At 46.5% G+C, this 26,900-nt stretch overlaps 1 protein-coding gene across 9 annotated transcripts in view; it reads right to left on the bottom strand.

Moving 5' to 3' along the window:
• The window catches only part of MAP7D2 (MAP7 domain containing 2), a 107,794-nt gene that overhangs the window by 56,434 nt on the left and 24,460 nt on the right, over positions 1-26,900 (bottom strand). The window lies entirely within an intron of this gene.

The raw sequence follows: 26,900 nt of genomic DNA, 5'->3' as shown, positions 1-26,900 counted from the left end.
CAGTACAACAGCTGGCATACAGGGGCTGGCATCGAGTGAAGACGCAGGAAGAGTTACTGACTGGAGGAGGGAGAGGAGGTGGGAGGTGGTAGAGCTGAAGGATCACCAGTAATAGGAGACGGAGGGCAAGCTGCAATTTCACTCACGCCTGACGTTGATGGAACGCACGTTCACAACTTTGAAAGTTCGTAACTTGAAGGTTCGTATGTAGGAGACTTACTGTACTTGTTACTTAAATATCCACAACAAATAAAATGGAACAAATGGCAATTCCCCCCAAGTCCGGGAAACATCCCAGGAGCTCCGCATCTCCACCCATCTTCTACAGGACCCTAAAGTGCTTTCTGAATCAAAGATTAAATGACCTTCATGGCAGTTTTAGGATTAAAAATAATTTATTGCACTTGGTCACAACTGGTCATTCATGCGTATTACTTATATAATGGTCAAGGACCGCATTCTGGAGAAATCGGCTTTAGTGTTACTACAACTGGATTCACCTTCCCAGCGCCTGGGCCCTCCTCCGTGGTAGTGTCACAGCTGACTTCATAGTGTGCCTCGCTGCCACAGTGAGCTGTGCCCTTGTTAGGGATGTTCCTGCCACTGCCCAGGAGAGGGACCTGGAGGCTTGGACCGCAGTGCAGGCAGCAGGAATGCAGATGAGGATGCACGTGATAAACAATGGCTTGTCACGATTCCCCACGAGCATCTAATTTTGCAGCCTGGATGATGCAGCAGGTATATTAAAGCTCAAGAGAGAAGTCCCGGAAAATAAACCTGACTACAAGTGCCACTCCCCACGTTTGTTTTTAGTCAACTCTTTTTTGTTTAAACTGAAGTATAGTTAATTTACAATGTTGTGTTAGTTTCAGGTGTACAGCAAAGTGATTCAGTTTTATTTTTATATATATATATATATATATATATATATTCTGTTCCATATTCTTTTCCATTATAGTTATTACAAGATACTGAATATAGTTCCCTGTGCTATACAGTAGGTCCTTGTTGTTTATCTATTTTATGTATAGTAGTGTGTATCTGTTAATCCCAAACTCCTAATTTATCCCTCCCCCCATCACTTTTGGTTATCGTAAGTTTGTTTTCTATGTCTGTGAGTCTATTTCTGTTTTGTAAATAAGTTCATTTGGGTTTTGTCAACACTTAGTCATTACAATGCTACCAACGACATGAACAGCATCAAGAATTTAAAGGCCCAATTTCTCAACTCATCAATGCTGGCCTCCCCAATCTGACCCCTTTTCCCCACATCCCTTGCACCTTTTTATTTTTTAAAGATAGTAAGGAAGACTTTATTCAAGGGGGCTACTAGAATGAGGGTTTTTTTTAACATCTTTATTGGGGTATAATTGCTTTACAATGGTGTGTTAGTTTCTGCTTTATAACAACGTGAATCAGTTATACATATACATATGTTCCCATATCTCTTCCCTCTTGCGTCTCCCTCCCTCCCACCCTCCCTATCCCACCCCTCCAGGCAGTCACAAAGCACAGAGCTGATCTCCCTGCCTCGCACCTTTTTAAACCCCACTCACCTTCAAGACCCCACGGTTTCTGGCTGGCGGAACCCTAAGTTCATTCTGCTTGGCTGCAGAGCGCTCTCAGTCTCCCTGCAGGGAGGGAAGGGCTCCCGAACCAAGGGCGGGTGTGCATCTCTGGGTCGCCCGCTCGGGCCACACCCCACCCCCACAGGCCTCAAGGAGCACACACAAAGCCCAAAGGCAGCCACGTGGGCAGCGGGAGGGGAGCAGGGAGACAAAACCAGGTTTCTCTTCAATGATCCTCTAAACATTTTCAAGCTCTAGTCTCTACCTTAAGCGTTTGATTTATAAGGATTTGTTCTGTGTGAAAAGCTACAAAGAGAAGCCTAGGCCACCTGGACAGATGCTGACATCAGCACCCACATCAACTCCTCGGCTCAAGCATGACCTGTCACCCTCTAGATCTAAGATACTGCCTGAGAACCACCGAAAGTGTTGTTCAAACAGAAGAAAGAAAGAAAAACTGAGGGAAAAGGGCCAAGCACATTTGAAACTGGCCATGTTGCCTTGAGGCTTTACTAACAGAAGGCTGTTTGTTCCAGGGACATGCATGATTTTAGGCTGCCCCCTTGTGGGCACTTGTAAGAGTCATACCTTCAAATCATTTCCTTTCCAGAAAATCTTCATTATCAGGCTCCTTAGTCATCACCTGCTTCGTCATAACGGGAGGCTACAATCTACGAACCAAGTCCATTGCTTGAATTTACTCGGCCCCATCACCCCATGATGACGGAGATACTATTATGATCCTCATCTTATAGGTACAGAAAGGGAGGCACAGAGGTTAACTTGTTCAAGGCCACACCATCAGAAAGTGGAGACGCCAGATTCCAACCTAAGAACCTGACTCCAGGACCCACACTCTTAATTACTGCTTTCCCATGCGGCTCTCTGGCAAAGGAGGAAACTAACAGCTCTACCTTAGCACCCATGAATGAAACCTTCATGGCTTTCTGAGACCCAGTATTGTACGCCGGGAACAAGTCCCATCCTTGTCCCAGGAATGTGCATGCAAATTTGGAGACAAGTGCAAGTCCAACTCATTAGAGAAGTACCAAGTAGGCACTACTGTGAGCCAGGCACTGGCCAGCTGGGCACAGATGTGCTAATTATTTGCTTCCCCTTCAAACTGATGGTTTGGAAATGTTTGGGCGCTGGGTAGGGGAAGGGGGTAGCCAGATGGCCCTGGGGGCAACAGGGCCAAGCCATTCTTTTTTAGCCCCACTGAGTGGGGTGGAGTGACCCAAACAGCCCAAGGTGGGTAACCTGGAGTCTATGCCGTCATATGGCAGCCACAAGCCATGTGTGTCTGTTTAAATTTAAGATAATGAAAATTAAATGCAATGAACAGTTCAGTTCCTCCATCACACTGGGCCCATTTCAAGCACTCACTAGCCACATGAGGCTGGTGGCTACCGTACTGAACAGTACTGGACCAGGAGCCTCCAGGCTCACTCTTGTGATTCTCACCCTTCACACGTAACTGCTCTGGGACACAGATGAATAAGGAAACTCTCAGAGTCCAAACAGGGTTGAGTTTTGCTGGGTGAGTAAGGCCGGGGTAAGGCCTCCTTCCCCCACACAGCATCTGCCTCTCCTGATTAAAAGAGAACTATCAAGCAATCATTTCCAGAACATCCATTTGAAGAGAAGCCAAATAATTAACTTACATCTCCAACTTCCACCTTGTGATCCCTGATGACCCTCCAGGGACCCCTGCCAAGAGGCCCTGGGCTTATCCCGAAGGAAGAAAGGGTAGAGCACAAACCAGACATTCCCTATGTGTTAGAGGGCGTGGACCTGACCTGTTATTACCACTACAACAACACAGCCAGAGAAATCAAGGTAGACTATGATTAACAGACCCAGGGCAACTGACCTTAATACACAAATGCTAACAATACCAGGAGACCTCCTCTAAAGACATGGTAGAGTCAAGAGTTAATGCTGAATTCGACTCACAAGGCAGTCTTCTTTCTGTATGGCCTGAAATCCTAGCGTTGTACCCAGTCGTCCTTTGTCCCTTGTCCCTTGTATTACATGTGCACATGTATTGTCTCTCTGTTATTAAACCAGAGATCCATTTTACCCTTGAACCCCATGAGAACAGATGGAGAAGAGATCAGTGCTTGCCAGGGGTTAGGGAAGAGGGGCAGAAGGGAAGTGGTGGCTACAAAAGGGCATCACGAAGGGGCCTTGCAGTGACGACTGTGCCGGCGTCTGCAACCCTAGCTGTGAGAGTGGACTACAGTGCTGCACGTTAGTACCACTGGGGGAAACTGGGTAGAGGGTTCACGGGGTCTCTCTGCAATGACCTCAAAGTAGACAGTTTAATGTTTAAAACTCTGGCCCAAGTGTAAAGCCCTGGGAGGGACCCAAAGACAAAGGGGGAACAGGGGACATGTTCCCAGAGGTGTCCTACCTACCAGAAGCACAAGGGGAACCCATGTCAGAGCCACCCCTGGCCCAGTCTTGATGTAGTAATGCTTCCCAGGGCAACAGCGCTCAGGTAGTGTGCACCCCGGGAACGGAGGCCTTTTCCTGGGCAATTCACCCCTACAGGAAATGAGAATCAAACAGGATACTGAGCAGCCAAACAACTATTTTATGTGAACAGAACAGCATAAAATTTCATACTTCACTGAACTGCTCTGGCTTGGAGTAACTTCCCGTTATCCTTGGGCTGTGGCAACACATTTTTTAAAAACTAATTTAAAGATGAATTTTATTAGCCTGGGGTACTCTCCCACTAGAATATTAATGAGCTGATATTAGTCAATTATTCATGGTATGTAATAACCATTATCGAAATACAAGGTTTTTAGGGGAAGCCAGCTGTGTTCAACTTCTAAAAATTGATTGCATTAAATGAATTTTAAAGTAACGTCCCCAATCACAACTCACATCCATGCAACTGCAACGTCCAGACAAAAGAAAGGGAACCGGGAATGAAGAGCTCATCAAATAGGAAGTCCAATGCCTGCCAGCCCCCTCCTCTGGGGTGCCTGTCCTTCCATGGGCCGGCAGGCAGGGATGCATTCACACCTCCACGGTGACTCGTTTGTGCTGTGATGATCTGTCTAAGGGCATGGAGACCACTGCTTCTCAACTGTGGCTACACAATGCAATCACCTGGGGAGCTTTAACAATTACAGGTGCCTGTGCCTCCCTCCCAGAGACTGGCCTTGTCGTCTCAGGTGTGGCCAGGGTGCTGGTGCTCTGAAAGCTCCCGTGTGATGCTCATGTGCAGCAGCAGGACTGAGAACGCCCCTAGCCTGATGCTCCTCCCACTGGAACGTGGGTCAGAACCACCCAGAAGGCTTGTGAACCCAGACTGCTGGACGGCACCCCCAGAGTGTTTCATGGAGCGGGCCTGGGGCCGGCCAGAGAATGTTGTCCAGGGCCCACACCTTGAGAGCCGCTGTTCTAGACTATGCTGATTCTGCAGGGCAAGGCCCTGCCTCTGGCTCCTCTCTGGATATCCAGAGCTCTGCTAAGTGTTGGCTCAAAGAGTGGGCCCCAAAACATGTCTGCAGAAGGAAAGATCAGCCACCTGCCTGCACCCCACACACACACAGCGTTTGCCATGGTTGTTACTGCTCCACATGCTACTATCTGAGCCTGTTCATCTGCTCCTTGCCCTCGAATCCTCAGCACCTTGCACAGGGTATTCAAATGTTTGCTGAATGAATGGCCATGAATATTACGTCCCATTGATGGAAACCTCCCCATTTGTGGAGCATTTAACCATGTATCAGAAGTGTCCTTAAAAACAAGGAGGACTTCCCTGGTGGCGCAGTGGTTAAGAACCCACCTGCCAATGCAGGCGACACGGGTTCGACTCCTGGTCCAGGAAGATCCCACATGCGGCAGAGTAACTAAGCCCGTGAGCCACAACTACTGAGCCTGTGCTCTAGAGCCCGCGAGCCACAACTACTGAGCCCACGAGCCACAACTACTGAGCCCGCGTGCCTAGAGCCCATGCTCTGCAACAAGAGAAGCCACCGCAATGAGAAGCCCGCACAACGCAACAAAGAGTAGCCCCTGCTCGCCGCAACTAGAGAAAGCCTGCACGCAGGATTGAAGACCCAATGCAGCCAAAAAATAAATAAGTTTATTTTAAAAAAAAACAAGGAATATTTTAAAACATCTTTGCAGACATTATCTTGCTGAATCTGTGCAGGAAATTCAAAGGTAAAGAAAGGAAGGCAGCTCCCCACACGCCCCACCCCCACTGAAGCTGAAGTGAATCTTTCCTTTAAATTCCATCACTGCTCTGGGGTCCTTCCCTCTCTAGTTCATGGTCCTCAAGCACAGGAAGCTCCACCCTTATAGGCCCTCTCTCATGGCCCCCCTTTCCAGTCCAATTAGGATATTAGCCTCTCGACAGCAGGGCCCATGAATGTCCCATTTCTTCTTGTAGCCCTCAAAGAGCCTAGCACGTGGAAAAGAAGAAGTAAAACTGTCACTGTTTGCAGATGACGCGATACTATACATAGAGAGTCCTAAAGATGCTACCAGAAAACTACTAGAGCTAATCAATGAATTTGGTAAAGTAGCAGGATGCACAATTAATGCACAGAAATCCCTTGCATTCCTATACACTAACGATGAAAAATATGAAAGGGAAATTAAGGAAACACTCCCATTTACCATTGCAACAAAAAGAAGAAAATACCTAGGAATAAACCTACCTAGGGAGACAAAAGACCTGTATGCAGAAAACTATAAGACACTGATGAAAGAAATTAAAGATGGTACCAACAGATGGAGAGATATACCATGTTCCTGGACTGGAAGAATCAATACTGTGAAAATGACTCTACTACCCAAAGCAATCTACAGATTCAATGCAATCCCTATCAAATTACCAATGGCATTTTTAAAAATTAATTTATTTATTTATGGCTGTGTTGGGTCTTCGTTTCTGTGCGAAGGCTTTCTCTAGTTGTGGCAAGCGGGGGCCACTCTTCATCGTGGTGCGCGGGCCTCTCACTATCGCGGCCTCTCTTGTTGCGGAGCACAGGCTCCAGACATGCAGGCTCAGTAATTGTGGCTCACGGGCCTAGTTGCTCCGCGGCATGTGGGATCCTCCCAGACCAGGGCCTGAACCCGTGTCCCCTGCATTGGCAGGCAGACTCTCAACCACTGCGCCACCAGGGAAGCCCACCAATGGCATTTTTTACAGAACTAGAACAAATCATCTTAAAATTTGTATGGAGACACAAAAGACCCCGAATAGTCAAAGCAGTCTTGAGGGAAAGAAACGGAGCTGGAGGAATCAGACTCCCTGACTTCAGACTATACTACAAAGCTACAGTAAGCAAGACAATATGGTACTGGCACAAAACCAGGAACACAGATCAATGGAACAAGATAGAAAGCCCAGAGATAAACCCACGCACCTATGGTCAACTAATCTATGACAAAGGAGGCAAAGATATACAATGGAGAAAAGACAGTCTCTTCAATAGTGGTGCTGGGAAAACTGGACAGCTACATGTAAAAGAATGAAATTAGAACACTCCCTAACACCATACACAAAAATAAACTCAAAATGGCTTAGAGACCTAAATGTAAGACCGGACACTATAAAAGTCTTAGAGGAAAACATAGGAAGAACACTCTTTGACATAAGTCACAGCAAGATCTTTTTTGATCCACCTCCTAGAGTAATGGAAATAAAAACAAAAATAAACAAATGGGACCAAATGAAACTTCAAAGCTTTTGCACAGCCAAGGAAACCATAAACAAGACGAAAAGACAACCCTCAGAATGGGATAAAATATTTGCAAACGAATCAATGGACAAAGGATTAATGTCCAAAATATATAAACAGCTCATGCAGCTCAATGTTAAAGAAACAACCCAATCCAAAAATGGGCAGAAGACCTAAACAGACATTTCTCCAGAGAAGACATACAGATGGCCCAGAAGCACATGAAAAGCTACTCAACATCACTAATTATTAGAGAAATGCAAATCAAAACTACAATGAGGTATCACCTCACACCAGTTAGAATGGGCATCATCAGAAAATCTACAAACAACAAATGCTGGAGAGGGTGTGGAGAAAAGGGAACCCTCTTGCACTGTTGGTGGGAATGTAAATTGATAGAGCCACTATGGAGAACAGTATGGAGGTTCCTTAAAAAAGTAAAAATAGAATTACCGTATGATCCAGCAATCCCACTACTGAGCATATACCCAGAGAAAACCATAATTTAAAAAGACACATGCACCCCAATGTTCATTGCAGCACTATTTACAATAGCCAGGTCATGGAAGCAACCTAAATGCCCATGGACAGACGAATGGACAAAGAAGATGTGGTACATATATACAATGGAATATTACTCAGCCATAAAAAGGAACGAAATTGAGTCATTTGTTGAGACGTGGATGGATGTAGAGACTGTCATACAGAGTGAAGTAAGTCAGAAAGAGGAAAACAAATATCGTATATTAACGCATGTATGTGGAACCTAGAAAAATGGTACAGATGAACCGGTTTGCAGGGCAGAAGTTGAGACACAGATGTAGAGAACAAACGTATGGACACTAAGGGGGGAAAACTGCGGTGGGGTGGGGATGGTGGTGTGCTGAATTGGGCGATTGGGATTGACATGTATACACTGATGTGTATAAAATTGATGACTAATAAGAACCTGCAGTATAAACAAACAAACAAACAAAAAGCAACTAATACTAAACTTTCTTTGGGTTATTTGTATGGAAATACGTTAATATAAATGTTTCAGACACTACATGAAATTTCTAAAAATCTTATATGTTCTGGTATAATGTTATAAGTCATAATTCTAGTTATTACTTTAAAATGTATATCTCAGAAATAACTAAATTTCCTTGTCAACTGCATTATTATGAACTTTCATCAAAACTTTAACTGTGGTCAGTTTTAAGTCTTTTGTCATTTACAGACAGTTCTGGGTGTACTCTGACGCTTTTGCAAAAATGTTAGTGTGAAAGGGTTTCATCTTCAAGGAATTCATGGAAAAGACTGACAAGTACAGGTTTCTGGTAACTGCCTATACTGCTGAACTGAATGAATAAGCATTTTCAGAACTCTAATGGAAAACTGATGAATTCATAAAAGTGCTAACAAAAGATCAAGATAAAAAAAATTAATTACATGGGACTGAGTGAACTGATGAGGATGATTATAATTTTTGTGACTTTCTGTTTGAATAAAAAAAAAATCCCACAAGGACTCAGAGGCAAAAAGTATACAAATCAATTTTCACTGCAGAGTAAAGGAGCTGTTACAGTGGAGGATTACTGGACTGAATGTCAATATTATGACATCATGTTTCGTGTTTGGTAATTGCAATCATTGTTGCTTTTGTTGTGGTCATCCATTTACAATACTTGGTGTCAGTTTATCTCTTGTAAAAATAAAATACAGTGTGTGTGTGTGAAAAAAAAAAGAGCCTAGCACAGTATTCTGTACACATTAAGTACTCAATAAATGTGGAGGTCACGAGCACCTACTGTGTGCCAAGTCTGAGTGTTAAGACACATATTTGCTTATTTCCCACAATCCTATGACAGCATCAGGTCAAGGACAATCACTCCCACAGCCTCTGTATCACCTGACCCACTATTTAAACTTCAGAAGCCTCGGTTTCCTACACTTCCAAGGGACACAGGACTCTAGCTTGGGGGAATCACCCTCTCGGAACACATCACCACGCTGTGAGAATGCCAAGTCCCACAGCAGGTCCTGGGGAACGGCTCCCATCAATCAGGTGCAGCAGAGTTCCAAGCCAACATCAGCATCAAGGGCCAGCCTCGGAGTGCGCACTGTGGCCCTCCAGCTGCCCTCTCAGGAGAGATCTCAGGCGAGGACCACCCAGCCAAGCCCAGGCAGCACACAGATCCCTGAGAGAGAAGGCGGCATTCGAGACCGCTGAGTGTTGGTGTGATTAGTTACACAGCGATGGAGCCGGAAAACCAGTCCACTGATGAACCACAAGCCAACAAGCAGCACTTTCTGATCTCTCAGCATGTGGGACCCAGATGACGCCCCAGACTAGTTGGCTCAGTCTCTCCTGCTTGCGACCCTGGCCCTCAGCCAGCCACCCGAGCCTCAGCCAGAAGTGTCCCAGTGACGGCCTGTGTGCTTCCCTCGGTCACCACACCCCAGAGTGGCTTCCGCCACTGCCCCAACAGCAGCGGGCGACAAGGAGCGACCCCAGCACCTGGACGGTAACCAGGCCAGACCTGCAGAGGCTGCCCATCAAGGCCAGGAAACATGATCCAGAGGACAAAGGGGCGAGCCCCGAGGCGCTCGCTCTGACTGAGACAGGAAGGCGACAACAGAGGAACTGTCTGCCCTTCTCTCTGCCAGTGACATACTCCGAGCCACAGGGAGCCACGCGCCCTCTCTGGACACGGCCCGTGGGTCCGAGCACCCAACCGTGTTTGGCTGCACAGCCACGGTCAGCTTGACGATGTGGCACCTTTCATTTCCCCCCGTTTCTCCCACGGCTCACCCCCTTTCCTCGCCCCAGCTCGGTGGAGGCATTCCCCTCAGGAAAGCATCGGTACATGTAGAAATGGAGGGAAACTGAACACGAACGTTCACGGCAGCATTATTCACAGTAATGACCGCAGTGTTCTGGTATTAAACAGTGGCGACAGTTACACCACATGTACTAAGACCCAACCCACTGAAGTTCACACTTCAAAATGGTGAATGTTATGCTATGTTATGTGAATTATACTGCAATAAGAAATTTTCAAAGAGAAAAAGACAAAACCACCTCAGCGTTCAGCAACAGGGTTTAAAATCCATAGCCTAGTTAATCTCATCTGTGGCCTTCTTCCAAGTCTCCCAGGTTACTGGTTTTACTTTTTCCTCTCAAATATTCAGATGATATATCTGGTTCCAAGAAAGCAGCTTTTTTCAAATAAATTTATTTATTTTTTTGGCTGCATTGGGTCTTCGTTGCTGCACGCGGGCTTTCTCTAGGTGCGGCGAGCGGGGCCTACTCTTCGCCGTGGTGCGCGGGCTTCTCATTGCGGTGGCTTCTCTCATTGTGGAGCACGGGCTCCAGGCACACGGGCTTCAGTAGTTGTGGCAAGTGGGCTCAGTAGTTGTGGCTCGCGGGCTCTAGAGCTCAGGCTCAGCAGCTGTGGCGCACGGGCTTAGCTGCTCTGCGGCATGTGGGATCTTCCGGGACCAGGGCTCGAACCCGGGTTCCCTGCATTGGCGGGCAGATTCTTTTAACCACTGCACCACCAGGAAGCCCCAGCAGTTTTAATGTAACATAAATACAAGTGGTTCATTTGACTATGTAAAAATCATCTATATCCCCATAAAGTGTCTTTGCCACACCATCTCAAGAGCTTTGTTATATTGTGTAAAACTGGGAAGCAAAAATGAATGTTGACAAGTCTGCTGTTTGTGAAGAAAAAGGGGGGGAGGGGATGAAAAAAATTTGTCAATAAATAATGTGTTGTGATAAACTGTTATTGTGATTACATGAAATAATGTATGTGAAGAACTTTCCCTTGTAATAAATGCTCATTAAATATTCACGGCCATTATTTTTAGGAGGGGGGTTATACTTCGAGATTAAAGAAACGGAGACTCAAAAACGTCAAGTGACCCAGCCACTGTCATATTCAGTGGGCAGATTCTCCTTATCTCTCTGACCCTTAATCCACTGTGATTTCTCCTAGACTCTGCTCTTCTCCTGGGGGAGGGGAGGCAGGATCAGATTGAGATCAACGAAGGGCAGGAAGGTAGAAACTCCAGGCAGGGGTAATGGTATATGCAAAAATATGTTAGAAAAATAAGAGGTAAAGTCTGAAATCTCACTGAAGTGCAATCGTACAAATGCGAACTGAAAATCAGTTGACAGAACCTAGAACCTTTTTCATCTTTGCATAATGGTATATTGTTTTTGTTCAGAAAGTGTCACATATTCCTGCCTCATATTTTCCAATTAAAATCTCAAAACCAGTTACAATCCCATAGGGTCACTAAACTTTCCATTTAAATTTCTTTCACTGTGGAGCTAAATCTCCATTCCTAGTAGGTCCTGTTGGCATCCGACTGCTGCAATGCAGTGAACTGTGATGAAAAGCCACAGCACTAACAGGTCAAGAACATTCTTATCTGGAAACGTGATTTTTCTCCAAAATGAAGTTCAAAACCATTAAAGGCACTCTCTGAGAATATTAATAAATCAATCCTCAATACTGTTAAAACCAGGGCTTAATCATACCAGTGTATGATGCTCAAAAAACCCTAAAAAGTAAGTTTAATGCATGATTGGCACTTTCAAAATCCCAAATCATGGAATTTCGGGTGGAAGAGCTCTCAGGGGTCCAATTCAACCCTCTACTTGCTTCAAGACAGAGAGATGGGTTTGCTTTTTCTCCTCCACCGGAAAGAGAATCATCTTTATCCTCTCAGCTTCCTCCATTCTGCCATCCAACATGGTGGATCAGTTCTTGGGCTTTTGTTATACAGATGAAGTATGTAGGCAGAAAGGGTTTCAGGACTTCAAGAAGCGAATCAGCTTTGATACGTCGACATTGGAAAGGGGAGCAAAAGCTGCATGAGGGGGCAAATGAGAGAAGGAACTGAGAGATGGGGGACAAGGGAGTCTGGAGCCATGTTAGGCTGCGTCTGGGGAGAATTCTGCCTGGAAGGTGAGCACAGGAAGGGTTTCGGAGACTCTCAGAAGGGGGGGGTGTGGGGTGTGTGTGTGTGTGTGTGTGTGTGTGTGTGTGTGTGTGTGTGTGTGTGTGTGTGTGTGTGTGTGTGTGTGTGTGTGTGTGTGTGTGTGTGTGTGTGTGTGTGTGTGTCCGCGCGCGCACGGGAATAGGCAAAGAGCTGTAGGTTAGAATTCAATCCTCTGACACTTTTCTAATCTCCCGTAAAGATCTGAATTGCTTTTGTTCTTTTTTGACTACTGACTTCTTTTTCTTTGGCTACCACATGGCGTTCTAGTATTTATTTGGGATATTTATTTTAGAAACAAATACCTAGGCAGGAACTAACCCCAAGATAATTGCAAGGTTACAGAGACCCTTCAGTGGCCATTTATTCCATTTTCCGTCTCTGATGAGAGCAGAACTAGGTGGCTTCAACTGCAACTTGTGGTTTGGGAAGATGTCATTTCTCCCAGTAGCTTACCTGAGAATTTTTGGTGGGGGGCAGAGTAGGGAGCATGAATTCAGGGATGCTCAAGCTTTAGCACATATCCAAAGAATTCCCTGGAGGGCTTATTTAAAAAAGGTTGCTGGGGGCTTCCGTGGTGGCGCAGCGGTTACGAGTCCACCTGCCGATGCAGGGGACGCGGGTTCGTGCCCCGGTCCGGGAAGATCCCACGTGCCGCAGAGCGGCTGGGCCCGTCAGCCATGGCCGCTGAGCCTGCGCGTCCGGAGCCTGTGCTCCGCGACGGAAGAGGCCGCAACAGTGAGAGGCCCGCATACCGCAAAAAATAAATTAAAAAAAAAAGTTGCTGGGTCCCACCCCAAGAGCTTCTGATTCAGTGGGTCTGGGTGGGGCCTGAAAATCTGTATTTCTAATAAGTTCCCAGGTGATGCTGATGCTACTTTTCCCGGGACCATCCTTTGAGAACCACTAATCTAATCCATTTCTCACCTACTATAATCTTCTGAATTGGCTTAAGTTCTCTTTTCATTGGAGAGAAAAAGTCACTATTACCCTATCACCATCAAATCCATTACTTCCAATGTGCCTCTTTCAAGGATGATGTCATAATTTATACTTCGTAAAGAGGCAGGCCTGGAACTAGCATTTATGTTCAAGAGCCATTGACTATTATAGGATAAAGATGTAGATACCCAGGTATCAAAATACATTAAAAAAAATGTATACAGGGCTTCCCTGGTGGCGCAGTGGTTTAGAATCTGCCTGCTAATGCAGGGGACACGGGTTTGAGCCCTGGTCTGGGAGGATCCCACATGCCGCGGAGCAACTAGGCCCGTGAGCCACAACTACTGAGCCTGCGCGTCTGGAGCCTGTGCTCCACAACGAGAGGCCGCGATAGTGAGAGGCCCACGCACCGCGATGAAGACTGGCCCCCGCTTGCCACAACTAGAGAAAGCCCTCGCACGGAAACGAAGACCCAACACAGCAAAAATAAATAAATTAATTAATAAACTCCTACCCCCAACATCTTCTTAAAAAAAAATGTATACAGATACCAAAAAGTCCTTGAAAAGAAAAGTGGAGAAATAGGGAACTACATAAGAATATACACAAATCTAAGCTGCTGTTATGTTTTTATAAAATACGCTAAATTCCTAGAAGTTTCCTTTAAAACAACTAACTGAATTAAATTTCCCAGAAAAATGTAGATGTGATAAGAGTATTACTAAATGATTTAAATGCTTCCTGAATGATTTTCTTAAATCACAACTGCACAGCTAAGAGAATGGCCAGTTGTTTTTCTTAAAATATTTATTTATTTATTTGGTTGCATCGGGTCTTAGTTGCGGCAGGCGGGCTCCTTAGTTGTGGCTCACCGGCTCCTTAGTTGTGGCATGCAAACTCTTAGTAGTAGCATGCATGTGGGATCTAGTTCCTGGACCAGGGGTCAAACCCAGGCGCCCTGCATTGGGAGCGCAGTCTTAACCACCGAACCACCAGGGAAGTCCCAGAGAATGGCCAGTTTTTTGTTTTTGTTTTTTAAAGTGCAGAATTGGGTGAAGTCCAAACAATCACGAAGAGTATAGCACTTTGACACTGGGTCAAACAATAATGGATCTCGGATCGCATCCTCCTCGCCCTGGAACCTGGAACCTGGCACATAATCGTCACCAATCCACACCAATTTCATAGGGTTACTGGAAGAAGGAAAGCACAACAGCGAAGTCCTATAGCAACTGCTCTAAGACTCCTCCTCTGCAAGATGGAGAAACAGCAGTGCCTTTCTTACAGTGACGATGCAATAAAAGCTCACAGGCAGGCACTGCTGAACCGTATCTAGCACACAGCAGGAGCAGAGCGAATCAAGCTAGTCTAGCCTGCCTGTCCCTAGTTACTGCTCTCCCTCTTCTGCTAATGAGGTCTCCTGCACACAGGCCTGAAAACCAACCACACTACCTTTCCTAACGTGGGTGATGAGACAGAGCGCATGCAACGCTACCGGGCTAAAACCACGGTCAGCATTCCTTTTCTATAAAAATTACACTAGAAACAGGTATACATGCCGTTGATTTCTCATCTTCTGCAAAGGTTATAAGTTACCAACCATTATTTATGTCTACACATGCAGACATGCCCCTTCCGGTAATTCAGTAGAAATGAGATCCTGTCTTTAGTAGGACAAGTAACTTCTTACTAAAAAAAGAATACATAGATGACATTTCACAAACACTAATTGTGAAGGCGGCATATGATGACGCTGTTCTTCACCATTTCAACAGTAAACTGCCTAGTTATATTCATATACACGTAATCAGCCAACCCAGGAACTCCTGCCACAGCAACTCAAACTCCCAGAAGCAAATGAAAACACGCCAAGTTATAAAATTCAAGTGCACCCAGTTTGGGGAACTGTACAAATGTTCATGGGCTAGCCTGTTTTCTTCTAAAGGTACCATTTATCAAGCACCTATCTCCTGCCTGGCATTACACTCTCCAAATGTTATTTCATGTTCACAATAATCCTAGGAGGTGAGACATACCCCCATTTTGCAGATGAAGAAAGTAAGACCCACAGAGGTTAAGACCTCTGTCCAAAGTCACAGCTGCTGAGTAGCAGTGCTTGGATTTGAGGCCAGTCTGGCTGACTCCCAAGCTGACACTCATCAACTCAATACTGAGAGGGAAGGCCACCTGAAGGAAAGAGCACTGACCTAGGGATCTAGGTGCCCAGAAACTGGGAGCTGTTCTTACCGGGATGCACAAAGGAGCGTGGTAAGAAAAGGAGCTCTGCCTGGATTCTGTCAAATCCCTGCCTAGCAGGCACTTAATAGTGTGACCACTGGGGAAGCATCCAAGCCTCAGTTTTCTCACAGATTAAATAGGGATAATAATAGTACATGTGTCATAGGGTAATGTGAAGCTTAAAGGAGAATATCTGTAAAGCTCTTCGCACATACTAAATGCCTAATAAATATTAGCTAACGGTATCACCATCGTCGTCATCATTGGTCTAGATATGGCCCTTAGGTGAAACTGTAAATACAAGTGCTTAGGGCATATTAAGCTCTCAGAAAGCATTAGTGTTCATCAGTATCATTGTCACCATCCCCCCATCCACCAGCACGGCTACTACTACAGTCCAGAACTAGCCCCGATCTCCCTGATCTTTAAATCCTGCTTTCAAATCAGCAGTCTGCAGCTTGCCCCGAGCCCTCCCAGGCAGGCTGGGCCCCTGACTGTTGGAGGACTACCGTGCTAATGAGGGGGAGCCTGGGCCAAGACAACGTATGCATTTGTTAACCTTACCTGATGGCACACCTGAAAGGTGTGCGTTTTAGTGTATGATACCTGTTTTTAACGCTACAACCATGGCAACAACACACAGAAAAGGCAAAAATTCAGTGCTGGCTGACCTGCCACATTTCATTAGTGCCCAAGGCTGCAAAGAACAACCCTGGATCTCCCAGGCAACCGCATCCTCACTGCAGCTCCGTGAAGGGGTGAGAGGACTTGGACTCCAAGGGCAGCATGGGATGGGAGACAGGAGGTACACCTCAGCAGGGCTGGCGTGGGAACGGAAGTCACCTGCAAAGGCCCAGGGACCGGCTCGAGCTGCAGGGCTCTTCGAGAGCACCTGGTGATTTCGGAGAGAAGGGGTCTAACAAGCCAGCTCCTTGGTTCTAGACCCTGCCGTGACAGCCGTTCTCTTCCAGGGTCACCTTACCTGCCACTCTCATGCCTTTAACTGTCTCCACCCTACACCAGATCCCAGCTACCACTGTGCAAAGAGGCCTGCCTCTTTCTTCAGCCACCAGAAGAACTGTCTCCATTTGGATCACTTCCCCATTCACATGTAAAGCTCCGTCCTGGAGGCTTCTCGGAGGCTCCATCTGTGTGGCCTGTCCAATAGTGCCGCAGTCAAGGGAACTGGAGTAATCGCTTCGCATCTCAGAGCTTCGGGCTCCTCCTCTACAAACAGGAGCATCACCACCTACTTCCCAGGGTTGCGGTTGCAGCGGGCAGGGGGGCGCTGTGAAAACACTCAGCAGCGGGAGTCACAGTTGGCAGTTGGCTCCCTTCTCCTGATGATACATGAGGACACAGACCAAACAAGCTGTGGCAGCCACGCACTGGGCCCCGGGCCCCAGGCCACGGAATCTGAAGCTCCACCCTTCAGTCTCCCCAAGCACCCCACAAAATTCCCCCAGGAACCCCCCACAGCTTCCTAAGAGGTCCCAGTTTCCATTCTAAGACTTGCTCTGCTGGGCTGCCAATTCACTCAGAAGGTGAGGTGAACAAAGCCAAAGGTAGCTAAAAGAAGGCAACCGACAGCTAGAAAAATTCAACTCGATTGATTATCTACTGAGCACCGAGATGCAGAACTTCCCTCCCACCCTGTCTCCTCATCTGGGAAGCAGGAGTTACCTGGACTCCTGTGTTTCTACAATAAACGTAATACACATATGTATCATTTCAAAAGGACCCAATATGCACATCACACTCTGTTCACAACATGACTCGTTAGTTAAATGAAACCTACATAATTTCTCCTCTGCCCTTCTGAGTTCTTGGCTGGGACCCCCTGTAATACAGACAGAAGTTTATTAAATATATACGTCATGTACACATAGGAGATTCTCAGGAAAACAATAACACCCTCCAAGACGGCCCGAACCACCACCTTAAATACCATCTGCAGCTAAAGACAAAGGGAAGATGTGTGTGTGGGGTGGAATTCATGGAAGGTGAGAGGAGGAAGTGTCTGGTAAACACAGGTTGCCCTGCAATGCAGATAATTCTCTCAGATAGCTGTCTTCCTAGTACAGGCCCCCACTTGCTAATGCAGATTTCCTTTACAAAAACGGTAACTTTTACTGTTTTCAGAGCTTCTCTGGTGTCTGTAGTTTCTCAGAATAACCCTATGCCAAAGAGGATATTTTGGGTGGCGTATCCTGCGCCCCTTCACCAGCCAAGAGCGGGGCTCGCCGAGGTAGCTGGGTGGCTCCATGCTAAGGGCCAAACTCCCAACCTCCTCTCCTCCACCTCCAGGCTCCCCTGCTCTGTGTGCCTCTCATCATCACAGAACCACCTGTAGCCACAGGCATGTGGACTCAACCCATCCAGTCCAGGGTGATGACCCAGAAAGAGGGAAGTGGGGACTGGCAGCGGAAAAGGGTGCGAACACGGACAGCAGAGCAAGCGTAGAGGTTTCTCCCATGGACGGGGCACGCAGGACCAGGCGTCTGAGGTTGGCCTCAGGGTCCTTTAGAGATTGAGAAGCTCTGACACAGGGAGCTTTGGCATGAGCATCCAGAGGCTAACCTGCTCCAATCAAGGGGTAAGGCTCCAATCTGCAGACAGAATGACCTTTGAAAAGCCCTCCTATCCCCCAGCAAGTATGGAGAAGAAGCTGGGTTCAGTGCCTGAGCGAGCGTGAGTGCTCTGGAACCAGGCGGCCTCAGGTTCCACTCCCACAGACATCCTGGAGCACCATGGAGAGGGAGATGGAGGGGGAAAGGAGGGAAACGGGGGAGGAGGGAGGAGGGCGGGAGAGAGAGAGACAGAGACGGAGACGGAGACAGAGGGTGTGTGCGCACACACTGCGCTCAGAACGCCGCCTGCTGTGCTCAGTAAAGGTCAGGCATCACTATTCCTAAGCCTAACCCAGGACTGTCCTTCAGTGGTGGGCAGAGGCGGGTTCCGGGGTTGCACACCACAGGGGAAGTGGTTGTTTACATTGGGGACTCAGAAAGGCCTTGGACATCTGCAAAGAGCGCCAGACACGGGGGAAAAAAGATCACTCTTCTTATCTGCTTTTTTCAGCAACAAAGTACAAGAAACTTAAAAACTTCTCTGAAACTGTGGACTGAATCCAGCAGGTAAAAGCTGGTAAAGGGAAATTAACTAACTGTAGCATTCCCATTATTAGTACTGCCATTTGATGTTCTCTTCAGGGTGGCGTGTATGCTTAATGATGATGAAAGTAAAACATGTGTAAAGGATCTCAACGGGTCACTGGAGACCCTTCTGGCCAATCTTCATGCCACTCCTGGCCCAGGTGCCCATCAGGTCCCGAGTCCCTACTGTGAGAAGAGCTCCGCCCTTGTGCATGAGCGAGGCAGGCCAGAAAACCCCTTATTCTGTCCTTGTTTCCAGAGTGTTTCCCACACTGATATGCGCCAGGTGTTGGGGGTCTCTCCACCCTCCCTGTTACAGGGTTGGCAGGAGTCTTCAGGCCCCCGCAAGAGGACAGCACCTTGTCCCCCGGCTGCCTGCTTCTCCTCGGTCACCTCACTAGGGTCCAGACCTGAACTTTACCACTCCTGAGCAACGCAAGCATCCCAAGTGAACCCTCCTCCCGCTGCAGACCCCTCTATTCGCAGTCTCAGCTCTGGGCGGCTCAGCCCCACGTCGGAGATGGCCCCAGTTATGCCAGCACAAGGGGCCACTGACAGGGCTACCGGAACCGAACCAGAGGCATCAGTGCGGTGCTCGAGGCTGTGGCTCCGAAAAGATCCCTCAGTTTACAACAAAATACAAAGGGGAAATAAAGAGGCTAGAAAAAAACCATCACTCTTTGTAGTGCAAACAATTTGAAGGCATATTAAGAATTTTGCAAGTTGAATTTTGAAAGGAACCTCCTGTTCCTTTTCTCCCAGAAAAGCACGCCTAGCAGGGTTGCTTGGCTCCGTCCCAACCTACAGGCCCTGCATCTGGCGTCCTTACACGAGGACCATCTTCAAGGGCACTTTGAGGCCTTGAGGCAGAAACAGCTTCCTGGCTCAACTAGATTCTTTTCAAGTCGCAAGGGCAGAGCGAAATGTGTGCCCTCACTCAATGTCGTCGTGCAGTGCAGTCTGGCGTGCCTTTCTAACGGCCTTGCAGACTTCCAGCTTGCTAATTAAATCTACCCCACTTCACCCCATCTAAATACCTCTTCAGAAAACCAAAAGGCCCATAAATCTTAAAGTTCTACTTATTGCTGCTGGCGGACAAGTTTATTTTGAAAACAGTAAGACTGCAGATTGTGATGCTCACAAGAGAAAAGGCAAAACGTGAATCTTGCTCTTTGTTTCTGGGAATGATTTCTGCAGAGTAAAACAACAAGGCCTGCAGAGGTGAAGTCCCAAGGTTTGCGGCTATGTGCAGGCTTCTCTTTGGGTTGTTCACGGAAGAGGCCCCTGCCATTCAAGACAACGCCCGACAAATGCCCTTTTGTGCTCTACAGCTGTGTCTGAGCGTGGCTGCCTTGCCTGCTGTGGCTGTCACTGTTTCTCTCCTTTCTCATGGCGGGAAGATAGAAACATACATGTATTTTCAAATCCTATTTAAGCATGGTAGCCCATCACAGCAACCCAGTTTTGGATTCACATTATTTTAAAGCTTTTTTGAAAAAATTATTTTATTTTATTTTTGTTTTCGGCTCTCTTGGGTCTTTGTTGCTGCGTGCGGGCTTTCTCTAGTTGCGGCGAGCGGGGGCTACTCTTCATTGCGGTGCACAGGCTTCTTCTCGTTGCGGTGGCTTCTCTTGCTGCGGAGCACAGGCTCTAGAGCGCAGGCTCAGTAGTTGTGGCGCACGGGCTGAGTTGCTCCACGGCATGTGGGATCTTCCCGGACCAGGGCACGAACCTGTGTTCCCTGCACTGGCAGGTGGATTCTTAACCACTGCGCCACCAGGAAAGCCCCTCACATTATTTAAAATTAGCCAGATTGTCACACTTTAAAGGTCACTACACACATTTCTATTACAGCTGACTCCAAACCAGTGCTTACGTGACCACTGCCTTTAAAAACAGCATGCTATATGGTCCTTACACTCTAGTACAGGGGTTCTCAACCAGGGGTGATCATGTCTTCTAGGAAACACTTGGAGATGTCCAGAGACATTCTGGGTTGTCACGAACTGGGGGGAGGCATGCTACTGGCATCTAGTACATTGAGGCCAGGGATGCTGCCCTGACATACACACTAAAGAGTTACCCAGCCCAAAATGTCAGTCGTGCCGAGTTTGAGAAACCCTGCTCTGGTAAGCTGCGCTGCCTGTAAGAAGTAGAAAAACCTCCTCTACACTGAATACAGCTTGGTTCCTGCCACATCAATATGAAAAAAACTAGAAAATGATATATACAGAATAAACATGATTCTCACTTGGGCAAGTTTGTTAAAAACCATAGCAATTTATAGTAATATCCACTGTATTTTTTAAATTCTTCTCCAAAAATAGAGCATAAATATCTTACAGGTGTTTGACAGCAGCAACAGGCACAACTTGTTCCCCTAGGTAGGCTAAAGGCATTAATAGCAGCGGTAAGGGTTTTGTAACAGTCATCATGGAACAAAGTGTCCCAGTGCCTCTTTCCTGGATGGCAGCACAGCGAAACCACGGTGCTGATCCACAAGAGAGGCAAAGGCAATATAATTACAACAAATATCCTGCCCTTATGGGGGGGATCAGGGAAGAGGGGGGAAAGAGAGATGGATGAAGCAGCTCTGACTCCTGTTAAATCCCATACGCATTTGAAAAGTGGGTTTGCTTGACTTGATCAGCACTAAAAGGAAATCTTACGTATTTCATCAAAGTTATTTTAAAAATACAGCATTTCACTTTGGGCACTTTTTTACCATAAAGAATCAGTAAAATGTAGGTTGCCTCACGACTGCAGCCACTGTGTCCCTTTTTATAGTAACAGGAAGGACGTCTCTGTTCCCAAGGCAACCCAAGGTTTCACTCATCAATACGGCACCGAGCACTTTCATGGAGCACAGTATCAATCTTCTGACGTTTCAAAATTGGAGTTCTCTGCCTAGGACAGGGTATGAAGGTCCCCCCCACACCACAGCTGAGATGGGTACCAAACATAAGAAACAAGGTCAAAGAGCAGGTATCGGGTAAAACACTTTCTGAAGTTTTCGTCCAGGTGATCATTCAAGCTGATGACAAGGCATTCGGTCCATCTGGCTCTCAGACCTTCACTCTTTGCAGAGAGGCGTCCACTGGGAACATGTAAAAGCTAAAGGCAGTTCAAGTACAGGGGAGCCCTGTGGTACAGCCTGGTCCTTCTTGGAGCCCTCTGCACACTGCCCTTTTGCCCTGACCTTCACACCGCTGAGGCCATCCCTGTACCCAGTCCTGTCCTCCCAGCCCACCCAGGTGGGTCCAGGGCCTGACGCACAGAAACCCTGTCCCCCCATGTGAGCTACACCGTGAATGAATAATCCAGATGAGGGTTCACGGGGATATGAACAGGAGCGGAACGGAAAGGGGAGAATGCGTTCTAGCCCAAAGAGGTAGATGCTACACAAACAGGCATCGGTGATAGAAATAGCAAGTGGTAAGTTTGGTCGTAAAGGAATCTGGGGAGCTTAGAAAATAGCTAAGGAGACTAACGATGGTGATGACAATGACGACGACGATGATGATAAACGACATCAGTGGTGCTAGGCCCAGTCCTAAATACGTTACATTCTAAGCTCATTTAACTTTCCCAACAAATCTATGAGGTGAGTACTATTATTGACCCAGTTTTCCAGGTGGAGTAATTGAGAGCTTAAACACCTTTCTGGGGTCACACAACTGGTAAATGGCAGAGGTGAGATGCAAACTCAAGCCGTCTGACTCTAGAAGTACAGACAGGGGGCTTGATAGCTGCCTAGAGGTGAAAGGCAAGGCACTGCCTTAAAGGCACTGAACGCAGAGGAAAATATATTCCACATTCACAACAGAAACCTACAACGCGTACTCAACTCTGAGCTTCTAACTCACCTAAGGAAAGGACCTTCAGAACCTGCCTCAGACAAGAAAACCAGAAAGCTAGCCCTCTGTATTTTCAGAAATTACAATATTTCAGACACATGTGACTAACCACTGCTGAGCAAAATACTCGAGGAATCTTTTCACCGCTCTGCAAACCGTCACGGTTTAACCCACAACCAGCTAGTCCAGGCTCAGACATACGTAGAATAAATCAACTCAAGGGTTTAAGAAGGTCACGGTTCTTTAAACTTATGGATTCAGCAACTAATTTCTACACATTAAAGCTAGTGTACATATACGATGCATTATTATGTGACAGAAATATACTAAAAATAACGTCCCGTGTCAAAGTAGCTCTGCGTTTGGAAGCCCAATAAGAAGACACTTCTAGCCAAGTCTGAGCAATGCTGCTGCACGGCTGGTCCAACTCAAGTCTGGGACTCTTTGCAAACTGTAGGTAGCTACCAGTATTTCAAATAGCGTAGAATTGACTGTAAAGAGGCAAAAGGGAATCTTTGGGGATGATGAAAGTATTCTAAAACTTGATTGCGGAAAGAGCTGCACAACCATATAAACGCAAACTGTTCAGTGACAATGGGGGACGTTTACAGTACATAAATTACACCTCAAGAAAGCTATAACAGGAAGAAAGGGAGGGAGGGAGGAACAGGGCCGGAGAGGAAAGGAACAGAAAAGCAACCACCAGGGAGGAAGAGTAAGCATTCTTTTGTAAAGACCTGTTTCAGCTACACTGACATGTACGTTGTTATACGTGTTTCTAACTGTGGAGTCATTCGTGATCTAAAAATCTGTAAAGCCCTGCTTCAGGGTAGTGACACCTGGAAAAGTGCTGTGTAACCTTGATGGGAACCCCAGGGATCTCGTTACAATGCAAGTTCTACTCAGTAGGTCTGGGACAAGGCCACAGTCCGCATCTTGAACAGGCTCCTGGGTGTTGCTGACGCTGCTTGTCTGCAGACCCCACTCTGAGTAGCAAGGAGTTGGGATACAAATTGAGGCTGTGCTGGCAGGAATACACAGACTTAAGACTGTCATCACCAGAAGGATCCTTAGAAAAATCTAATACATGTTTCCCGAATGGACATGATCATGAGAACCGTCTAGAGATTCTTTTTAAAAATACAGATTCCTGTAATCAAGACAGTGTGGTATTGGCATTGGCATAAGGACAGACACATAGATCAACAGGATACGACAGAGAGTCCATAAATAGACCAACACATACACGAACAGCTGAATAGTTGACAAAGGTGTCAAGGTAATGCAATGGGAAAAGAACAGTCTTTTCAACAAATGGTGCTGGAACCAGTGGACAACCATATGCAAAACAATGAACCTTGATCCATACCTTGCGTCATATATAAAAACTCAAAATGGACCTATAAAACTTCTAGAAGAAAACATAGGAGAAAATCTTCATGACCTTAGGGTAGGCAAAGATTTCTTAGAACACACAAAAAGCTCAAACTATAAAAGAAAAAAACTGATAAATCAAACTTCATCAAAATTTAAGTCTTCTGCTCTTCAAAAGACACCATTAAGAAAATGCAAAGGCAGACCAGACAAAGAGAAAATATTCACAGTACAGATGTGTGACAAGAACTTATACCCAGAATATAATGAAAAATTATTTTTAAGAACACCCGAATTTAACATAAAAAAGAAAACTACTGACCAATCTTACTTGTGAATAAACATGTATAATTCTGAAATAAAATATAAGCAAACAAAAATTTCTTACAGCTAAATAAGCAAACAATTAAAAAAAATGGGCAAAAGATGTGAACAGACATTTCACATGCCAAGAAGCACACGAAAAGCTGCTCAATCTTCAATCAGCAGGAAAATGCAAAGTAAAACCACAGTGACAAATCACTATACAACCACTGGGATGGCAAAAAAAAATTTTAATCCAGCAAAAAATTGACCATACCAAGTGGCTGCAAGGACGCAAAGCAACTAGCCCTCTCCTACACCGTAGGTGAGAATGTCAACTGGTACAAGCACCTAGGAAACGTTTGGCAGCTCCTTTCCCAGTTAGAGCATTCATGTATCACATGGCCCAGCAAGCCCACTCCTGGGGATTTACCCAAGACAAATGCAAACATGTGTCCACAAAGCAGTCTGTACCTGAATGTTCACAGTATCTCTGTCCATAATGACCCCGAAACTGGAAACAAAACAACTGTGCGTCAGCAAGAGAATGGCTGAAGTGGCAATGCAGCAAAAACACCGGTACATCCTCAGTGAGAGAACGACTCTTCAGCAATAAAAGGAATGAATTACTTATATATACACACAACATGGACGAATCTCAAAAACATACTAAGTGAAAGAAGCCAGAGAGAAAAGAGTACACTGTACATGACTCCATTGATATGAAATGTTAAAAGCGGCAAAACGAATCTCCGGTCACAGAAAGCAGATCAGAGGCTGCCTGGGGCTGAGGGTGAAGCGTGTCTGCAAGGGGCTGTGATAGTGAGAAGTGTATACATTCGTTAAAGCACAGCTAGCAGTACACTTAAAACAGGTGCATTTTCTTTGTATGTCAAGTATACACACAAATCTATGTATAATAAATATATATCTACTCAATAAAACTAACTTAAAACATACAGGTTCCCAAACTCCTCTTCAGACCTGGCGAACTGGCATCTCCCAGGAGGAGGCAGAGAACCTGAATTTGTAACAAGCTGCCCAGATGGTTCCTAGGGTCGGACAACAGAGGGAAATACCACTTTAGTCCGCTTCATGGGGGCAGGAAAGGGAGGCCTAGTGACATGAAGGTCCCAAATAAATAGTTAGTGAGTGCCTCTGCTCCCAGGAATGAGTATATATCAGTAAAACGAAGAGGGAACAGGGCAGCACAGGGAGGGGAGGTGAGAGCAGGGGTCGACACGGCCTGCTTCCTCCGAGCAGCATTTAATGGGCCATAATAAAAAGCAGTAAGTAAATTATTTCCATTTAAGACAGTAAGAGGCCAGTTCACTTTAGTAAATCATTTAAATATCATTCTGTCTACATCTCAACCTGCTTCTCAGATGCGTCCCTGGGTCTGAGAGCTTGAACAGGACTGTTTCCCAGGTGACTCTGCCTTCCTGCCACACCGATCTGCTGGTCTCTCTCACCTCCAGGTCTTCGCACAAGCCCTGCCCCCAGCCTGGAACGCTCTCTCCCCGACCCCAGCACACACACAGTATTGTCAGATGAGTAGCTACTTCCTGCAGGAAGCCTTCCCTGATCTACCCGGGTATCCCAGGAGGGACAATTCTACATGCCTTCACAGCCCCATCCCTCTTCATCTTTGCAGCTGTGGTACTCCAGCTCCACGCACCCTTTTATTTTCTCTACCACTGTCTTCCCAGCACTCAGCCCAGAGCAGGCTCCCAGGAGGTATCTGTTGTCTGAACACCTCAGACATCAATCCATTCACACATGTGTGAGCCCCTTAAGTCTGGTGTCTTCTCCATCATCCTCTACTTGGTGAATAAAAGAATTCTTTTACTCAGGGAGAACAATAAAATACCTATATTTGTCACATTTGGTTCTGAGGGCAAAATACTTCCGGGGCTCTTCAGGGAGTGGCAGATCCGGACACTGACAGCCCAGAACCAGGCAGATCTGACTGGGCCCCACCTAGAAAAAGCATCATTAAAGCCACTGAGCCAACAGATCTGTGTCACAGCCACTGGCTGCCAGTGGAGACAAACTTGGACCTCATCATCGGGACACGGAGAACTGACTGGTAATGGCAGCCCTTCCCTTATCGACCCCGCCGGGATCAGTTTTAGGAAAGCTACAAGGGCTTAAACCAGTGGCTCTCAAACTTGAGTTGCATCAGAATCACCTGGAGGGCGTGTAAAAACAAAAATGCTAGACCCCACACCCAGAGATCCTGATTCAGTAGGGCTGGGGTCCAGCCCAGGAATTTGCACTTCAGACAAGCCCCCAGGTGATGATGATGTCACCCTCCATGCACCACACTCTTGAGAAGCCCGGTCTTAAAACGCTTTAACCACAAAGACATTTGTGATCTCGTTTATCAAGAGGTATTTAGGAAAAGTCTTGGTCGGAAGACTTCAGTGCTTGGAATATGAAGGATCCGAGATCCTTTTGCTTTTCCATTCAGCCATCTGCAGTGTGTCTCCCCTCCTGATCACAAGATGCCGCCACGGCACCAGCATTATCTTCTCGCAGGAGACCGGGCAAGGCGGAATGGAGAGGGGAAGAATCAAAGCAGGGAGGAAGAGGCTCCCTCCTCATGCTCATTTCTCTTGGATGCCAGGAAGATCTCCAGCGGTCTTCCCTTTAAGTCTCCTTGGCTGGTACTGGGTTCCATGGCTGCAAGGGAGGCCAGGAGAGTGAATACATGGCAAAGGGGAATGGAACCACCAAGAACGACTCAGG

The sequence above is a fragment of the Tursiops truncatus genome, chromosome X (assembly GCF_011762595.2).
Source record: "Tursiops truncatus isolate mTurTru1 chromosome X, mTurTru1.mat.Y, whole genome shotgun sequence".
In the NCBI taxonomy this organism is placed as follows: domain Eukaryota; kingdom Metazoa; phylum Chordata; class Mammalia; order Artiodactyla; family Delphinidae; genus Tursiops; species Tursiops truncatus.
The sequence above is the reverse complement of the archived record's forward strand: the minus strand, read 5'-3'. Positions and strand labels throughout refer to the sequence as shown.